General features: G+C 33.4%; 1 protein-coding gene across 1 annotated transcript in view; it reads right to left on the bottom strand.

The window, feature by feature from the left end:
* LOC126883652 (zinc finger protein 845-like) overlaps positions 1-20,136 on the bottom strand; it is a 64,864-nt gene extending 44,728 nt beyond the window's left edge. The window contains exon 1 of the mRNA XM_050649309.1: positions 19,846-20,136. The gene's annotated coding sequence lies outside the window, so the exon portion shown is untranslated. The remainder of the gene's footprint in view (positions 1-19,845) is intronic.
* Between the last annotated feature and the right edge of the window lie 257 nt (positions 20,137-20,393).

Raw genomic sequence — 20,393 nt, 5'->3', positions numbered from 1 at the left:
AAAAATGCCATTTTTAGACACTTAATCGATTATAAATAAAAATGGCCGCCAGATCCTACGCAGGAAATAGTTACAATTTGCTCTTAAAGGTATTACCTGTCGAAAAAACGCTTCAGTACCCTGGCTGCTCGAGTGTCATGGGAAAAACCTTATTACCCTGGACTAATTAATTAATATAAAAGTACATAAAATATGTATTACCAAATCTTAAACAATACATTGACTATTTATGTTAAATCGAGACCTACTTGAAATCTAGGCTATTGATTATTGATGAAAATTATAAAACTGTGAGAATATGTAAAAAATGTGCATTTGAGAATAAAGACACTTAGTGGTAGTCAAAGAAAGTAGAAAAAAAAATAAAAGAGAAGAGGAAATTATATAAACACTGGCAAGAAAGATTGGAAGTGAAAGTAGCAGTCGCAAAAGCTAAAGCAGAAGCATATACAAATATGATCAACTTGATACCAGGGAAGGCAAAACAAATATACAGTAGAGTCCCTTTATAAGGAGAACTGAAATGGCGTACTAATCGGGGTCGGCGAATGGTGTTGTAAGTGGAGAGTCACGCTGAACGCGAACAAAACAACAACAATTGTGTTTCGCGCCCCTTCTGTGTCAAATAGAATCATAGTTAATGAAGACGACCAATATCCACTGAGACTGAAAGGCTTGTTGTTAGCCCGACTGCGAACTATTTGGGAGTACTGTTCACCAGGACTCTCAACTGGGACGCAGATCTAAAGGCAACTTTATATAGGGTAAGGAACAGGGCCAGACTTCTCAACGCTCTCTCGGGAAAAATTGGCAAGACACACAAGAAGACTCTCATTCACACTTACAAGACCTTTATTCGACCCGTCATGGAGTACAAATCATGCATCTACTCTCTTTGTGCTAGATCAAAACAAGAGAGGTTGTTGAGAACAGAACGTAGAATCTTGCGTAGATGCAACTATGAGCACTGGCGATATCCCTCAAACGAAATCCATAACATCTCGAACATCCCCAAAATCACCGAGAGAATAAACTCTCTGAACAGGAACTTCACAATCAAAGTAATCAACGCCCCCCCCCCCTCCGACACACAAGAATCTCTCAAATGTTCCTGTTCATCTTCCGGCCACGTACTCCACCGAAAGCCCAAACACAAAAAGATTCATTTACCGTCCGCTCTAATGCAAACATGCATTGACGAACTCCCGGTGGAGTACGAAAACATCCTCGAGGCTACCCCGTTAGCCTTCCGTACCCACATGTAACACATCCTCTTCCCTACCCCGAACAGGGAGAAGTTGGTTTTTTGCGGTTTCCCAACTTCATTGCCCAATTATACCTGTTCGTCCCAAGAAAATAGCCGCAACTATTTTCTCCACTCGAAAGCTCACTGTCCACGCTGCGCTCAAAAGCCACCTCCTGACCGCCCACGAGGGACGCAGGTTCGCCTGTCGTTGTACAATGGTTTCTAGGGAGACTGGTCGAGAGCAAAGCACGGACAGTACACGTAAATGTCTATGGAACCAACAACAATCCATCAAAACTTTCTTCTCTGTTGACTTTTAGCCTTCTGGACACCACCGTCCGGCATAACCAAGGAAGAACACCAGGACACGACACTTGCCTCAGTGCGGTTTTCGGACTGTTTGCTTTTACTGCCACATAATACATTCACTTCAAACCCTGAAGAGGACAAAATCCTAAACGGGGAAGCACATTGAACGCATTTCTTCTAAGCATTTATCTAGACAAGCAAATCAAACAATGTGGCATGGCAATGTGGCATGGCGTACTAATTACCTGGTTATAAACGGATCTCGTTATATCAGACAACAATAATATTGAAATGTTTTGATTTCTCTTACGTAGTTTATTAGGTGTTGATGGTCGACCTGAACAACGAGATTTTGTGCCATCATAAATTTACCATCGTAAATTTCCTACAATATGTATTCAATATCGGTCGATAGATAAACAAAAAGAAGTTTATTGCAGGCGGTGGAGTTTATTACACCACTGGCCTCGATAATAACACAGATGTTGGGCATTTCTATATACAGGCAGTTGGGATATTTATTTATTGCCATTACTTCGCTAAAAACAGGTAAAGATATACAGGTATAAACATTCTTCGATTTCATTTTTCCTCGTATAACCAAATATGCCTCGTAATAGAGGTGTTATAGTTCAATAGGAATTTCATGGGACATCTAGCGTACCTTGTTATAAGCGAAACCTCGTAACATCCGTGTTCGTTATAGAGGGAGTTCACTTTAATGACAAATAAAATAGCAAAACAAAATAATAAAAATATTAGAGCAAAGAAAGCAAAAGATTTTAATCAGATTAGATGTATTTAAGACTTAAGATGAAAATATTAAAAGATTGATTCACGAAATGGATGTCAAAAAAGATGGAAAAAGTATTTTGGCACTCTATTAAATGAAGAACTTGGCAGATAATCAGCTGAAGTAAAGAATAATTTACACTTTGAGAAGTAAAAAGTGACAAATGACAACTGACAAGAAGGTGTTAAGTGAGAAGTAACAAGTAAAGGTTTACACAGTGCAAAGTTCTTTCTGACAAGTTCAAAGTAACTGCGTCAGTGCACAATGGAGGAAGAACAACATTTACAAATACGGAACATTAAAGAGAGATAGTTGAAGTGATAGCTCACAGCCGACAAGACATCATGTAATATACAAAACCATTTAATATTTGGTACATAAATGTCGCTCGTCCCAGCACCAGACTTGTTAGAATTTTTTATTTTCTTCAGCTCTTGATAATAGGATGATTTTATGCTTCTTATTTTAAGATATGCATCTTTCGGGCCGAAGTCTGTCATGTTCATACTTGTACCTATTTTTAAAAGAGATGCATCGCGTAATGGTTTGTTTCTGTACTGTTTGCTATGTATATCGTAAAGACATTTGTACTGTATAAATTCCTTAACGAAATGCATAGTTTGCTCCTCGGTCCACTTCATTTTCTGCGTCCGTACTATGCTCTTGTCACAGCGAAACTGTTTTCACACTGCGAAGTTGTCACTGTTCTCAGTTGTTGCGAAGAGAGGGGGAAGGCTACTTGTCAGGAAAAATCAAATCAATTCTATTCTCTTTACTTCGCTCACACTTGTCACTCACACTTGTCACTTCACAGCTATTATGTTCACACGCTACTATTCACTTCTCATTTGGCACTCGCACTTTTCACTCGCAGTGACAACTTCTTAAGTGTAAATTAGTCTTAGCTAGAGACAGTAACAACTGGTCAACAAAATAACAGATGACGAATTGGTTCAAGAACTTCAAAAAATAAAGAAAGGAAAAGCAGTTGGACCAGTTGATATTCCTGGGAAAGTGTGAAAAGCATTAGGAGCGACAGGAACAAGTTGGCTAACAGGTATATTAATTTAACCTTTAAGTCAGTGGTTTCCAACCTGTGGAGCGCGCCCCCCCTATGGGGCGCGAGAGAGTGTTGCAAGGGGGGGGGCATGCAGCTGTTTCCAAAATATCATTTTCGAATACAAACCAAAGAAGTCAAATAGGTGTCAAAAAAATGAATCTACCTGCTTTCTAAGGCTATCTGCATCTATTGGCATAATAGCTATGATGCTCAGTGAATCATAATATGCTGATCAACTTAAAATCATTCCACTTGCAGGTAATACGATGGGAAGACGAATATCTGAAGATCTCTGCGATCAATTAATAGAAAACAATTAATAGAAAAAGTAAAACTATTTTCTTTCGCGATGCAAGTAGATGAGGCTACCGATGTTCTTAAGGATGCACACTTGATAACATATGTGAGATATGTTGTGGAAACTGATGTTAGAGAAGACATGTTATTCTGTAAACTTATTGAAGGCAATACTACAGCAAGTGAAGCTTTTCATTATCATTAATAATTTTTTTAATGAAAATGACATTCTGTCGGAGAACTGTGTGGGACTATGCACAGATGGAGCTTCATCTATGGCAGCAAAAAATGCCACTCTACAAGCACGAGTTCGAAAGGTGGCTCCTCGTGCAGTTTGGACGCATTTAAAGATATGGATGAAGATCTACTACAGTATTTGAAGTTATTATAAGAGCTGTAAATTTTATTAGAAACAGCCCATTATGAGGAAGGCTTTTCGCAAAATTGTGTGATGCCATGGGTTCAGAATATAGACCACTTCTATATTATTGTGAGGCACGTTGGCTTTCGTGTCAAAGTACTTCAAAGGGTGTCTGAGCTAAAAGAAGCGATCGCCATATTTCTTACTGATAATAATAGAGAATAAGCAAACTTGTTTTATGGCACGAAATTCCTTGTACAACTTGCGTATTTAGTTAATATTCTTCAAAGACGCAGTATTTAAATAAATCAATGTAAGGGCCTCAAATGCATGCATTTACGCAGAAAGGCAAGATTACTGCATTTATGAAAAAATTAGATAATCAAGTTTGAAAAATTTTGACATGTTTCCCACTTTTAAAATTACCTGTCTTGCTGATGAAATAGAAGAAAGTATAAAGTTCTTCTTAATAATTATTTGACCAGTCTATAGAAGCAATAATTCTCGTTTTACTTTAAAGATCTTGACATGTCCAAATATGAATGGATTAGAAACCAGTTTGTGATTGAAAAATATGATGATTTTGGCCTTACGAGAGCAGAGCAGAAAATGATAATATACTTATCTAGTCATAGCAAATTTTCAAGAATGAGTTGAGAATTTGTAAAATTAGATTGTTAAAAAATTAAGGGGGCGCAAGAATTTTATTTTTTTTAAAGGGGGGCGCAGGTACAAAAAGGTTGGAAACCACTGCTTTAAGTAGTCACGTGGCGACATTTGTCACCAACTAAAATTCAAGTGAGAGTATCTTTTTAACAGAAAATATTCGAATAGACAATCATCCAATTATTTCTCTAGTGATCTGTTAGAAATAATTTGCAAGTGTCTAAATTTCATTTTTTTAATCTTTATCAATTTAACCAGGAGAGCGTTGATAATCCGAACTAATTGGTACAGGGGTAGTTCGGATTATCAAATTGTTCGGATTATCGAACATATTATGTTCAAAATATATACAAAGCTCATAAACATAGTACAGATGTACATATGTATATACATTTTAGTTACAAGGAATAAAACACCTGCATAATCAACAAATAGATATATTGTATGTATTTCTGCATAAACAAAACAAAAATCCGCGGTCATATTTTGCCCATATTGTCATATTAAATCCAAAAATTCGATGCGCGATCATATTTTTTAATTTTATAATTTTATTGCGTTCGGATTAGCGAACGTTCGGATTACCAGGGTTAGGATTATCGTCTCTCTACTCTACTGATATCATTCTGGGAAATTTTTTTATTTATTTGTAACTTTCTATAATCATTTAAGCTGTGTTCGCTCAACTGAGACGCGTTTTGACAGATTCATAGTATAGGAGAGTCAAGACGAGTTTTTGCTTACGGAAAAAATCAAACAAGATATAACTTTTTGTAATTTCATTAAGAAATGTTTAATAAACAACATATCAAAAAGTTCTACACAAAAATTTTATACAAAAAACCTTATACAGTGATGAGCGCGCTAATAACCGGCAAAATAACGCAAAAGATGGAAAACATAATACATTGTAAAGCAAAAAGAGATGAAACTAGTGGAAGTGAAAATTATCGATATAAACGTATAAATTAACATTACATTACATAGTTTCCTACCTTTAGATGTATCGGAGGAGTATGACAACTGTCACTCTGACAGGAGAATTTCATAATATACTCCTGTCAGAGACGTCTAAGGGTGAAAAACTATGTAATGTAATGGGAATTTATACGTTTATATCGATATTTTTCACCTCTACTAGTTTAATCTCTTTTTACTTCACAATGTATAATGTTTTCCATCGTTTGCGTTATTTTGCCGGTTATTAGCGCGCTCATCACTATATAAAGATTTTTCTAAAATTAAATCTACAGCTACTATAATTTTTTATTTATGACGCTAAAGTCGCCACTCTTACAAACATTAGCGCACTGTATAGTAATGTTCGGCGGAGCGCACGATTGAGTTATTTTAATATAATTCTTTACCTAATTGATCAAATTAAATTTTACATATTGGAAATGAAAGAACAATAAAGCTATCTTATTGTTATAATAAGTAGAAATAAAATATATGGGCATAATTACGGTGTGCGCGGAAAGTGAGACTTACATGAATTTTTTTTAAAAATGGTTTAAAAATGTAATACAACTTTACCTATAGTCTAAGATCCGAATAGGAGGTCGAAATGTACCCATCTGCTTGCCGGATGAAACATTGTTTTTATTAAATTTCATACATAGACAAATATTTCTAGCATGGGTTGCCTATCAAAATCGTGTCATAGCTATCCTTAAGGGGGGCCGTAGGGGTTGAAATCAATATTTCAAGCCCATTTTTTTTTTGAAAGTATCGTAGAATTATTTTATTTTTAAATTAAATAGGCATATTCAGTTCTATTCATAGATTACCCAATAAACAATTCAAGGAAAAATACTGAAAAATAAGCCAACGGTGGCCAATTTTTAAAATACACCTCAAAATATAATGAATTTTGCGGTGGACATCAGAACGCATCATTGGATCATGGTAAACAAAATATTCAAAAATATTTTATTAGCTTATGAGTTTCTCGAGGTAATGCTTGTCGAGTTTTTTTAATTTCATCTAATTTTGACTTTTTGATATCACTCAGAAGTCAAAACAATGAATTTTTTTTCCGAAAAGGGTGAAAATTAACATATTAATAATTGTTAAACCAAAAAAAGCTTACAACAAAAAATATCTCGACAGCGTTACCTCAAGGAATGTCTAAAGAAAAGATGTACAAAATTCCAGGTGGGTCGGACAAGTAGTTTTTGAGTTACAATGTCTACAGCCTTTGAAAATAAAGCAGTTTTGAGGAAAACGCGTTTAAAGTATTGTCAAGTTTTATTTTTAATTTCTTTTTGTCTTTCAAATCGTAAAATGATGCACACTGGAATATCTTTTTGAATCGCGGAGTAATTTACTAAAGAAAATGAGAACAGCTGTTAACCGTTGTTCACTACGTTCAAGCATGCTGGCGCGAACCTGCTGCAAATCAAGTCGAAGATAGGGCTATTCAACACTATCTACCTACCTCCCTACATTCGACTCGCTTTGCAGCAAGTTCGTGCCAGCGCGCTTGAACGTAGTGAACAACGGTCAACAGCTGTTCTCATTTTCTTTAGCAAATTACTTTGCGATTCAAAAAGATATTCCGGTGTGCATAATTTTACGATTTGAAAGACAAAAAAGAAATTGAAAATAAAACTTGACAATACTTTAAACGCGTTTTCCTCAAAACTGCTTTTTTCAAAGGCTGTAGATAGACTACAGGCCCATGTCCAAAATGGATGGGTCATATGAACCACCAGGTAACGTATATAGGACGATATAAGAGCATAAAATAATAAGATTTAGTACTATGCCGTCACTTGTAGGCAGTCCAACTGAGTGCTGGTAAGAATTCAAAAGTGCAGGTAGAGTGGGTACATTTTGGTCATATATTTCTGTACGGCATTTTTACCATCGATAGATCCATGAAAAATAATAAGAAAGCGCGCAATGCCGTACAAAAATGGCGAGCCACAAAGTTGGTAATTTTTTTTGATTTTCTGACAATTTCCAGGGTAAATTTGGTCATTTGATTCTGTACGGCATCAGTTTCATACTGTTTTAATACAACTTCTAATCCATTATTCCGCAACGCCGTACAAAAATTATGCGACAAGGGGAAAACATCGAGGGTTGCAATCCCCTCTCTTTCCGTGGCCCGGGGAGTGATTTGAAAAAGTACGGCTTCGGTTCCAAAACATTATCCAGCACTCAAAAGTACTATTAAAAATAATGCCGTCAAAAAATTATTGTTCATTTGAATGCATATTAATGCTTATGTTAATTTCATGGTATACTTGATTTATAAAGCTAAAAAAATCATTTGACTCTGTACGGCAACTTTTTCTTTAACATTATATTGTAAAATACAATTGTTATATAGTATTGCCGTTTAAAAGAAACTGTTCTAAAAAAAATTATAGAGAAATACAAAAATAGAAATTTTTTAAAATATTGCCAAAGTTTAAATATTCATAGATTAATAAAATATAGCAATTTTAGGATTGCGATGGAAAGAGTATATCGAGGAACTATTTCATGACCAGAGAGAAGCTAGTACATCCGTAGATAGCCAAACGGGAGATGTAGGCCCAGAGATAACCAAATCAGAGGTTAGTCAGGCAATAAACTCTATGAAAACCAATAAATCTGCTGGTCCAGATGAATTGCCTAGCGAGCTGATAAAGTTGGTCAACGAGAAAAACCTGGACATAATAGTAGAACTGTTCAACGCTATCTATACTACAGGAATCATCCCCAGAGAAATGTTGACATCAGCCTTTGTGTGTTTGCCAAAGAAGGTGAATGCAAAAGAATGCAGTGACTACCGAACCATAAGCTTAATGTCACATACCTTGAAAATTCTATTGAAAATTATCCACGCCAGAATACACTCTAAACTGGAGCTGGATATTAGTGACACTCAATATGGGTTCCGCAATGGTATGGGTACCAGAGAGGCATTATTCTCCTTCAACGTGCTGACACAGAGATGTTTGGATGTTAACCATCCTCTTTACGTCTGTTTTATAGACTACAATAAGGCGTTTGATAAAGTAAAACATGATCGACTCATGGAAATCTTAAAAAATAAAAACCTAGATGAAAGAGATTTAAGACTAATAACACACCTCTATTACAATCAGCGAGCAATAGTAAGAATTGAAAAAGAAACATCTGAAGAAATGGAAATAAAGAGAGGAGTCAGGCAAGGCTGCATACTATCACCTCTATTATTTAATGCTTATTCTGAAGAGGTAATGCGAGAAACTCTGGAAGATGAAACAGTCGGCATAAGAGTAAATGGAGTCTTAGTTAACAACATCAGATATGCAGATGATACAGTAATAATAGCCGATAGTTTACAAGACCTGCAAAGACTCATGAGTAAAATAGTAAAGTGTAGTAGGGAGTACGGACTCTCTCTCAATATCAAAAAGACGAAGTTTATGAAAATTAGTAAAAACAACCATAATACTAACGAAATCTTGATAGTAGAGGGCCAGCAGATCGAAAGAGTAAAAAAGTACACTTACCTAGGAACACTTATAACAGAAAATAATGACTACACTGCAGAAATAAAAGTCAGAATCGAAAAAGCACGTTCTAATTTTATAAAAATGAAAAAGGTCCTATGTAGCAAAGATTTAACATTAGCTCTTAAAGTACGCCTAACAAAATGTTACGTCTACAGTGTTCTATACTATGGAGTGGAATCATGGACGTTAAATGTAGAGACAATGAGACGACTTAACGCCTTTGAAATGTGGACCTATAGAAAAATTATGAGGGTTTCCTGGGTAGATAGAGTTACAAACAATGAAGTACTGAGAAGAATAGGTAAAGAAAAGGAAGTTGAACTTACAATTAAAGAAAAGAAGCTACAGTATCTCGGACATGTGATGCGGGGCGAGAAGTATGGCATCCTACGACTCATAATGCAGGGAAAGATAGATGGCAGAAGAAGCATCGGAAGAAGACGAATTTCATGGTTGAAGAACCTGAGAGAGTGGTTTGGATGCAGCTCGAAACAACTATTTAGAGCCACTGCCTCAAAAATTAAAATAGCTATGATGATTGCCAACCTCCGTAGCGGAGATGGCACCTGAAGAAGAAGAAGAAGCAATTTTAGACATTTATCCTTTGTTTTAAATAGTATTAAGATAAATAAATTAGGAAAAAATGATGCCGTACATTTTAATGCATACCATATCTTCTAGGTTGATGATAATGACGCTACCATTTTAAAGGTAGTACTTTATGGTCATTTGATACTGTACGGTATTAACATAACTATTTTTGAAGAGAACAATTATTGATAATATGATGAAATCATTATGACGTCTAACTGAAGTGAAAGGGTGTGCAGGTATATAATATCCAAGAATTGAAACTGTAAATCCCAGTATAAACAGTTTTGTATACTTTTAATATATACTTCAAACATTATTGTTACATGTATATAATTGATTTGTTTCATTGTAATGATGTGAATAAATAAAACAACTACTATTTTTTAGAAAAATTACTAGTAGAAAAGACTACTTAGCACACAGTACAGTATTATAGGCAGGTGTAGATATATGCCTACAAATGCTACGCGTCGTAATATAACGTTGCTCCTTAAGCGATATATACGTAAATTATATTTATTTAATATTTTTATTACTTTTTTATCAATATGAACTTTCAGATTTGTACGGCGTTAACTTTTTATAAATTATTGCATTAAGTACAAATGAACTATCTAAATGCCGTATAAAAAAATATCGTCATAAATTTCATCTTACATTTCGTTATATGGATTTTTCGTACATTTCATTCTGTGGATTTTTCCTTGAGCTTTTTTTTCCTACAAACCTTTGGACCAACGAAAATGTACGGCATGTAAAATAATGTTATCTGTGCATAAAATACTTTCAAAATAAATTAATTTTATGTTGTTTCAAATCACCCCCCGGACCACGGAGAGAGAGGGGATTGCAACCCTCGATTTTTTCCACTTGTCGCGTGATTTTTGTACGGCGTTGCGGAATAATGGATTAGAAGTTGTATTAAAACAGTATGAAACTGATGCCGTACAGAATCAAATGACCAAATTTACACTGGAAATTGTCAGAAAATCAAAAAAATTTACCAACTTTGTGGCTCGCCATTTTTGTACGGCACTGCGCGCTTTCTTATTATTTTTCATGGATCTATCGATGGTAAAAATGCCGTACAAAAATATATGACCAAAATTTACCCACTCTACCTGCACTTTTGAATTCTCACCAGCACTCAGTTGGACTGCTTACAAGTGACGGCATAGTGCTGAGTCTTATTATTTTATGCTCTTATATCGTCCTATATACGTCACCTTGTGGTTCATATGACCCATCCATTTTGGACATGGGCCTGTAGTTTAAGACATTGTAACTCAAAAACTACTTGACCGACCCACTTGGAATTTTGTATATATTTTCTTTAGACATTCCTTGAGGTAATGCTGTCGAGATATTTTTTGTTGTATGCTTATGTTTTTGTTTAACAATAATAAATATGTTAATTTTCACCGTTTTTTTTGCAAAAAATTCGTTGTTTTGACTTCTGAGTAATATCAAAAAGTCAAAATTAGATAAAATTTAAAAAACTGGACAGCATTACCTCGAGCAACTCATAGACTAATAAAATCTTTTTGAATTTTTTGTTTACCATGATCCAATGATGCGTTCTGATGTGCACCACAAAATTCATTATATTTTGAGGTGTCTTTTAAAAATTTGTCACCGTTGGCTTATTTTTCAGTATTTTTTCTTGAATTTTTTCTTGAGTAATCTATGAATTGTACTGAATATGCCTATTTAATTTAAAAATAAAATAATTCTACCATACTTTCAAAAAAAAAATGTGCTTGAAATATTGATTTCAACCCCTACGGCCCCCCTTAAGGATAGATAGGCAACTCATGCCGGTCGTGTTTGTCTATGTATGAAATTTAATAAAAAAAATGTTTCATCCGGCAAGCAGATGGGTACACTTTGACCTCCTATTCGGATCCCGTACTAATATAAAACTCTCAAATTTGCACAACTTACCTTTCAAACATCTTACTAAATGATTTTTCATTCAAAAAAAATCTCAAAAATTTAATTCAAATGATATGGCGTTTTAAAAAATGCAGTTTTTGAAAAAACTGCATAGCTTTACAGAATTACTACCACTTTAAGAGGGTATTGCTTAAGTTTGAACAGATATATTGTAATAATTATTGTATAATTTTAAAGCTTGAGAGGTAATCTTTAAAATGAACTAAATTATTTTACTTTAGAAATTAAATAAACAACTTTTCTTTTTGAGAAAATTAAAAAAGAGAGAAAAATGTAATACAAAAACTGAAAAAATATCAGTTAAAAAAAATGTTGCTACAAAGTCATCAAAACTTTTTTCTGTACAACTTACCTAAAATACATTTTTTCTACGGGCGTGCAAAAATTTCTACTCTCGCGCACGTGTTTTAGTTTAGAAAGTTTTACTTTTCCGCACGCGTTTTACTTTTCCGCACGCGTGTAGATATTTTAATATGGGCTTAAAATAATTCTAATACATGCAATAAACTAATATTTAGATATTATTTAGTATTTTATTTCAAATGTATCTTATTGTGTTCCTGTTTTAATGAAATTAACGCGACAATTCGATGAAATAAAATTATTTTGACATAATATTCGAAAGTCAAATCGGTAGACAATAACAGTCGTTTTGAATCATCGTCATGGAAACCAAGATCGTCGTCATGCTAACTAATTATATTGAAAATTTGGTTTTGACAACCTTGTCAAAGAATTAATTTGTGTATGTATTTTCATATTAATTAAATTAATTGATTAAGATTTGATCATTTTTTAAAGACTCGTAGAAAAAATATTGTTCCTAACTCTTGCAAAAAGTCTCTTTTCCGCACTCGACTGCTTGCCGAACTCCCGCTTCGCGTCGTTCGGCAAACTGCAGTCTCGTGCGGAAAAGTATGACTTTATGCACTTGTTAGGAAATAGTATATTGTGCAACAAGTGCAGAAAGATACTAATTTCTCACGAGTTTGAAAAGTTGCGGTACGAGCGCAAGCGAGTGCCGCAATTCAAACGAGTGAGAAATTATCTTTCTGCACGTGTTTCACACTATACTTTTTCTACAAGCACAGTTTTTCCTAAAAATAAAAATCACAATTTCCAAACGACGATTAATTATAATAGGTACCTATGTGATAAATTTTAAACTGTAAATAATTGATGGATTCGACCGTTACTTGATGGAAGTTCATTTTATCTAACAATAAAACACGGAAAACGTTTGTTTTCTATACTTCCACAAAATTTATTATATCTAAGTGACTACAGCTGTTTCGGCGGAGTGCCTTTCTCAAGTAATATAGTTTACAATGTGTTTGCCTTTTTAAGTCTTCAACTGAAGAGGTTGAGGAGTGGGGAGCTGTTTGTCTCGAGTTGGTCATTCAGAATTATATCTGTATTTTTCAGTTTATTAATTTCCATAGATTCTAAAAAAGATAGCTTAAGGCCTTTATTTTGAATATGTAGAATTTGAAACTCTTCATTGAAAGAATGATTATGATCTAGAAGGTGAAGTGCGTATGTAGAAGTGTCTGTTTTTCTATTGTTGAATGCCCTTTTGTGTTCTGCTATCCGTTTGTCAAAAGTTCTGCCAGTTTGACCGATGTACGTTTTCGGACAGTCACCACAAGTTAGTTTGTACACACCACTCTGTAGTTGCTTTCTCTTTCGGCTTTTATTGTTCTTAATGTATTTGCTTAAGTTGTTGTTAGTTCTGAAAGCTGGTGTTATTCCTTTCTTTTTTATGTATCTGGCTATTGTTGTTGTTATCTTGCCAGTATATGTGAGAGAGCAGAAGGTACTGGGTTCTTTCTGTGGTGGTGGATACACTAATTTCAGGGCTTTCTTATGGAGTTTTTGGTTTAAAATTTTGTTAACTGTTTGTTCGTTATAGCCGTTGTTTACTGCTATTTGTTTAATGATGTTTAGTTCTATTTCGAAGTTATTTTTTGTCATGGGAATTTCTGTCAATCTATGTATCATGCTATGGTAGGCTGCTAATTTGTGTTGTGTAGGATGGGATGATGAATTGTGTATAGTTGTGTCAGTATGGGTAGGTTTATGATATACGGAGAACTCATGTTTGTTGTGTAGTCTGGAAATCGTTACATCCAGACTACACAACAAACATGAGTTCTCCGTATATCATAAACCTACCCATACTGACACAACTATACACAATTCATCATCCCATCCTACACAACACAAATTAGCAGCCTGCCATAGCATGATACATAGATTGACAGAAATTCCCATGACAAAAAATAACTTCGAAATAGAACTAAACATCATTAAACAAATAGCAGTAAACAACGGCTATAACGAACAAACAGTTAACAAAATTTTAAACCAAAAACTCCATAAGAAAGCCCTGAAATTAGTGTATCCACCACCACAGAAAGAACCCAGTACCTTCTGCTCTCTCACATATACTGGCAAGATAACAACAACAATAGCCAGATACATAAAAAAGAAAGGAATAACACCAGCTTTCAGAACTAACAACAACTTAAGCAAATACATTAAGAACAATAAAAGCCGAAAGAGAAAGCAACTACAGAGTGGTGTGTACAAACTAACTTGTGGTGACTGTCCGAAAACGTACATCGGTCAAACTGGCAGAACTTTTGACAAACGGATAGCAGAACACAAAAGGGCATTCAACAATAGAAAAACAGACACTTCTACATACGCACTTCACCTTCTAGATCATAATCATTCTTTCAATGAAGAGTTTCAAATTCTACATATTCAAAATAAAGGCCTTAAGCTATCTTTTTTAGAATCTATGGAAATTAATAAACTGAAAAATACAGATATAATTCTGAATGACCAACTCGAGACAAACAGCTCCCCACTCCTCAACCTCTTCAGTTGAAGACTTAAAAAGGCAAACACATTGTAAACTATATTACTTGAGAAAGGCACTCCGCCGAAACAGCTGTAGTCACTTAGATATAATAAATTTTGTGGAAGTATAGAAAACAAACGTTTTCCGTGTTTTATTGTTAGATTTTAAACTGTATTTAATTAATACCTACTAATCAATTTAAATTCCTTATACCTAAATAAATTGCACAGAAATCAGTTAAAAAATTAATGCACTGCCTTAATTTGTTTAAATTTAAACAATTATTACACATTATTGACAATATTATATTTATGCAGTCACGGATTTACACAAAACTTACTTCATTCGACGTCTCTTGCACAGGTTGCTAAATCCTTATTGGTTATTTGATAATTATACAATGTTTAATAAGAATAAAATTGTAAAATAAAACAGTTGTAACATCCATAATTTAGTTTCTATGCTATAGTTAAATATAATAATTGTCTTATAGGTTATATATTTGTCTAAAGTTTAACCACGGATGTAAACAGAATATAACGTTACTCAGAATGCGGTAGTCCACGGATGTAAACAGAATATAACGTTACTCAGAATGAGGTAGTCAACTGTGCAGAAAAGAACTTTGCGACACAGAAACGTCACTTTGCGGCACAGAAACGTCACTTTTCTGCACACTAATGTCAAATATCTTATACTGTGAGAAAATATCAACTTTGCTAACATAAAACCGTGCAGAAAAGTGCACTTTGAATAGTGGTTGTAGAAAAATAACTATTTTCTACGAGCGTACAAAAATGTCTACTTTCGCGCACGCGTTTTAGTTTAGAAAGTTTTACTTTTCTGCATTACTTTTCCGCACTGAATTTAGATATTTTAATATGGCCTTAAAATAATTATAATACATGCAATAAACTAATATTTAGATATTATTTACTAATTTATTTCAAATGTATCTTATTGTGTTCATGTTTTAATGAAATTAACGCGACAATTCGATGAAACAAAATTATTTTGACATAATATTCGAAAGTCAAATCAGTAGACAATAATAGTGGTTTTGAATCGTCGTCATGGAAACCAAGATCGTCGTCATGCTAACCAATTATGCTGAAAGTTTGGTTTTGACAACCATGTCAAAGAATTAATTTGTGTATGTATTTTCATATTAATTAAATTAATTGATTAAGATTTGATCATTTTTTAAAGACTCGTAGAAAAAATATTGTTCCTAACTCTTGCAGAAAGTCTCTTTTCCGCACTCGACTGCTTGCCGAACTCCAGCTTCGCGTCGTTCGGCAAACTGCAGTCGCGTGCGGAAAAGTATGACTTTCTACACTTGTTAGGAAAATAACTATAATAACAAGCTTAAAAAATAATCAATGTTAAAAAAAAATTTGCGCTCTTATACAGTATGTCTGCATAACTTGGAACCTATTGATAACTTTTTTATTATCAGTTTTACGAAAAAAATGATTCTTTATAAAATGCTATGCATCGTATAGAATCTAGGATGCAACTATCAGATGTCAAATTTTATTAATTTTTAGGCAAGGCATGACGGGAAAGGGGATTGATACTGATATGACCCATGATAGAAAATTATGAAGAAGTTTAATTACAGAAGCCAGCCTCGCATAAGAGGAATAAAGGCATGACTGTAAATTAGATTTGTCTTTTTCTGTGGTTCGTATTTCTGTTGTTAACAAATATCATTTACCTAGCTAAGTACCTACAGTAGGAAAAATGAAAGAATACCCATGAACGAACATATAAAACACGCTGTATTTTCCTGTCACCGTGTCACACAAAAAATTGGCCAGCGCAAGTACATGTAATAATAATTATTACATTTTGATAGGGTGTGTAAAGCTATACATAACTGCAAAAGATCAAATTTTTATTCCCTATCTACCATTTACAAGATAATAAAAAATAACAAAGTTATGAAAAACAAGTGTCTGTAATTTGGATTAAATTCAATAGTTCAAATACTAATTGTTTTTTTGAAAAATGCTCAGAGCTCTCGATTAGTATTTCAAATCGAAATTTGTTACATATAATAATAATGTATACAGGGTGTCCCAATTTACAGATATGACGTCGCCGTTGATTTTCTTAAATGGCAACACTGTCATTTTGATAGGGTCTGTAAAGTTATACATAACTGCAAAATATTAAATTTTTATTCCCTACCATTTACAAGATAATAAAAATTAACAAAGTTATGAAAAACAAGTACTTAATCAAATAATTTAATTTAATTATTTCAATTAGGGAAATGCTCATAATGTTCAAAACGAATTGTCAAATAATTGAATTGAATATTGTCAAATAGTCAATGGGCAACATTATGAGCATTTGCTTGATTGAAATAACTAAATTCAATTATTTGATTATTTGTCTTTCATAACTTTGTTATTTTTTATTATCTTGTAAATGATACATAGCGAATAAAAATTTGATATTTTGCAATTATGTATAACTTTACATACCCTATCAAAATAGCTATCAAAATGACAGTGTTGCCATTTAAAAAAATCAATGATGAAGTCATATCTCTAAATTGGGATATACACTGTATACATTATTATTGTATGTAAAAAATTTCGATTTGAAATATTAATTGACAGGTCTGAGCATTTAAAAAAAACAATTAGTATTTGAACTACTAAATTTATTCCAAATTACAGACTCTTGTTTTTCATAACTTTGTTATATTATCTTGTAAAAGGTAAGGAACAAAAATTTGATATTTTGCAGTTATGTATAACTTTAGAAACCCTATATGAAAATAGCTATCAAAATGACAGTGTTGCCATTTAAGAAAATCAATGATGACGTCATATCTCTAAATTGGGAAACCTGAATAAATTATTATTGTATGTAAAAAATGTCGATTTGAAATACTGATTGACTGGTCTGAGCATTTTTCAAAAAAATAATTAGTATTTGAATTATTGAATTTATTCCAAATTACAGACTCACTCTGTATAGTATACTCTCTCTATAACGAACACAGGTATTACGAGGTTTCACTTATAAAGAGGTACAGTGGGTGATCAAATTATTAGAGCCACCTAGTAAAATTCAATTTTTTTTATAAAAAGAGTATATACAGTCGGAAAAATGAAAGAATACCCATGAACGAACATATAAAACACGCTGTATTTTCCTGTCACCATGTCACAAAGAAAATTGTCCAGTGCAAGTACATGTAACAATAATTATTACATGTACTTGCGCTGGCCAATTTTTTGTATGACACAGTGACAGGAAAATACAGCGTGTTTTATATGTTCGTTCATGGGTATTCTTTCATTTTTTCTACTGCAATTGAGCTGTATAGCATATTAATGGGTTTGTTTTGTTTTCATTTGATTATCTTATAACACTTTATTAAGGTGTAATAAATAGTTTGGCAATAGTGGCAACACAGCAGGAGTGGCAATGGGTGACTAAGATGTCATTGTTTGTCAGTGCTGCCCAGCCTAGCTTGCAGCTTGTGTGCATATTATTTTGTATTCTTGGTGTTTAAGAGTTATAATAAACTTTGAGAGTTTCCATTGCTCTCTAGTGATATTCTAACAGTCCTGTACTATTTTTTGTGAATTTAGCAAAACATTGCATGTTCGTTACACTAGTGGTACCAGAACATCATGGGAAAAGCCAAAGACATCTCACCAAGGAAAATAGCGCAAACAAAAACTTTATTTTTCAACACTAGTCACTTCAACAGAAAAATTGCATCAATATCTAATGTTTTAAAGGCAACCATGGACCGTATAAAATCAATTGAATGGGTCCGCTGAATAACGTTGTGAGTGCCACATTGTTCGTTTTTGAGAAGTCGAAGAAAAAGTTTTAAAATTGTGATAATGGTGAGTTTATACATTTTAAGGATGAGTAATATGGTTTGTAATTTGTATTTACAAACTTTATTACTAACTCTTAAAATGTTTAAGTTTGCCATTGTTATAATTTTAAAATTTTTTTTTCAATTTCTTAAAAACAAGTGATGTGGCGGTTACAACGTTATTCGGCGGACCCGACCGTATTACATACCATTATTAAACAAAAAGTAAAATTTTCTGAGGTGGCTCTAATAATTTGATCACCACCGTATATTAGGTGTCCCATGAAATTCCTATTGAACTATAACCCTTTATAATGAGGCATACTTGCTTTTTTAGACAAAGAACATGTTTCTTTACCTGTTGTTGGTACGGTGATGGCTATAAATAATTATCCTAATATATCCTAATAATCCTATATAATAGAAATTTTATGATGGCTATAAATAAATAGCCTAATATATCCTAATAATCCTATATAATAGAAATGACTAAAATCTGTGTGCTTATCGAGGCCAGTGATGTAATAAACTCCATCGCCTGCCAACTTTGTCCTGTTTACCGACCGACTCTTTGTCAAAAGTGCCATTCAAACAATATTTAGCATCTTATATTGCTCGGAATGGCTTCACTATATGTAGGAAGTAATGCCCGGTTGCACCAACAGATCTTAAGCTCCAGCTTAGCTAAGCTCTACTTATAGATGGGGCCTCCTTGGGTGTCATTTACGTTGCACCGTAATTTTCGATTCTTGCCTTATTATCAATTATATCTATTATTATATTATATTTTTATGATAATATATTATAATTATACTATATTAATTCTTGTGTTATTCTCGTCTTAAGCTTAAGATCTGTTGGTGCAACCGGGCATAAATGTCTTAAAAAACTATATATTCATATGTATGCACAATATCATTGTTGTCTGGTATAACGAGATCGGCTTATAACGAGGTAATTATTCTGTTATTTCAGTAATGGTTATAGAGGGAGTCTACTGTACTAAAATCACAATAAAGATGCACTAGAAATAAACAAACCAAGACACATTGAATGTTAGGAGGAGCACTCCCGAATCATGATTTACAATGTATAAACGTTGTAAATCATGATTTGGAATTTACAATGTATATAAATTTTTAAATCATGATTTGGGTTTACTCCTCATAACATTCAAGTGTCTTAGTTTGTTTATTTTTAGTGCATCTTTATTGCGATTTTAGTATAGTAACCAAAGAGATATGCAATTGGTAATCAGCTAAACCACATGAGGCATGGACATGCCTGCGGTTTATTCTGAAATATTCCCTTAAAATATAGCACTTACTTTTTTGTTACTAACCTTTTTCTTGGTTTTCTTCAAAGGGGTTAGGGCATATCTATACCCTATATACATATACCCATAGATATATAGAGTATTATAAATCTATGCATATACCATATTATTTATATATGGGTTAGGGTTAGGTAGGTATTCCCTTGTTGTTCACATGTTTCCCCGCCAATATACACCAACAATAATTTTTAATTTTATACCCAAAAAGTGAAAAATTCTATAAGGAAACACACTTTTCTAGGATATAACAAATAATTATTTATAATAATAATCACAATGTTATTTATAAATAATATTTATAACCGAAACCAAAATGTTATTTAAATAAAATTTAAAACTAAGTTGACCGTTAGTTCCACTTGATTCTAGATCATAGTATAGATAAATAATATAGTATTACCGGATGCATATTTACAGATGCTTGCGTGTGTAGACACCAGGGTGTTGAAATCAGTTAGGGTTTGGAAAAAAAGTACATTTACACATGCTAGCGCGTGTTGACACCACGGTGTTGAAATCAGTTAGGGTTTGGAAAAACAGTACGTTTACAGACG

The sequence above is a fragment of the Diabrotica virgifera genome, chromosome 1 (assembly GCF_917563875.1).
Source record: "Diabrotica virgifera virgifera chromosome 1, PGI_DIABVI_V3a".
NCBI classification, from domain to species: domain Eukaryota; kingdom Metazoa; phylum Arthropoda; class Insecta; order Coleoptera; family Chrysomelidae; genus Diabrotica; species Diabrotica virgifera.
This window is presented reverse-complemented; position numbering and strand designations above follow the sequence as displayed.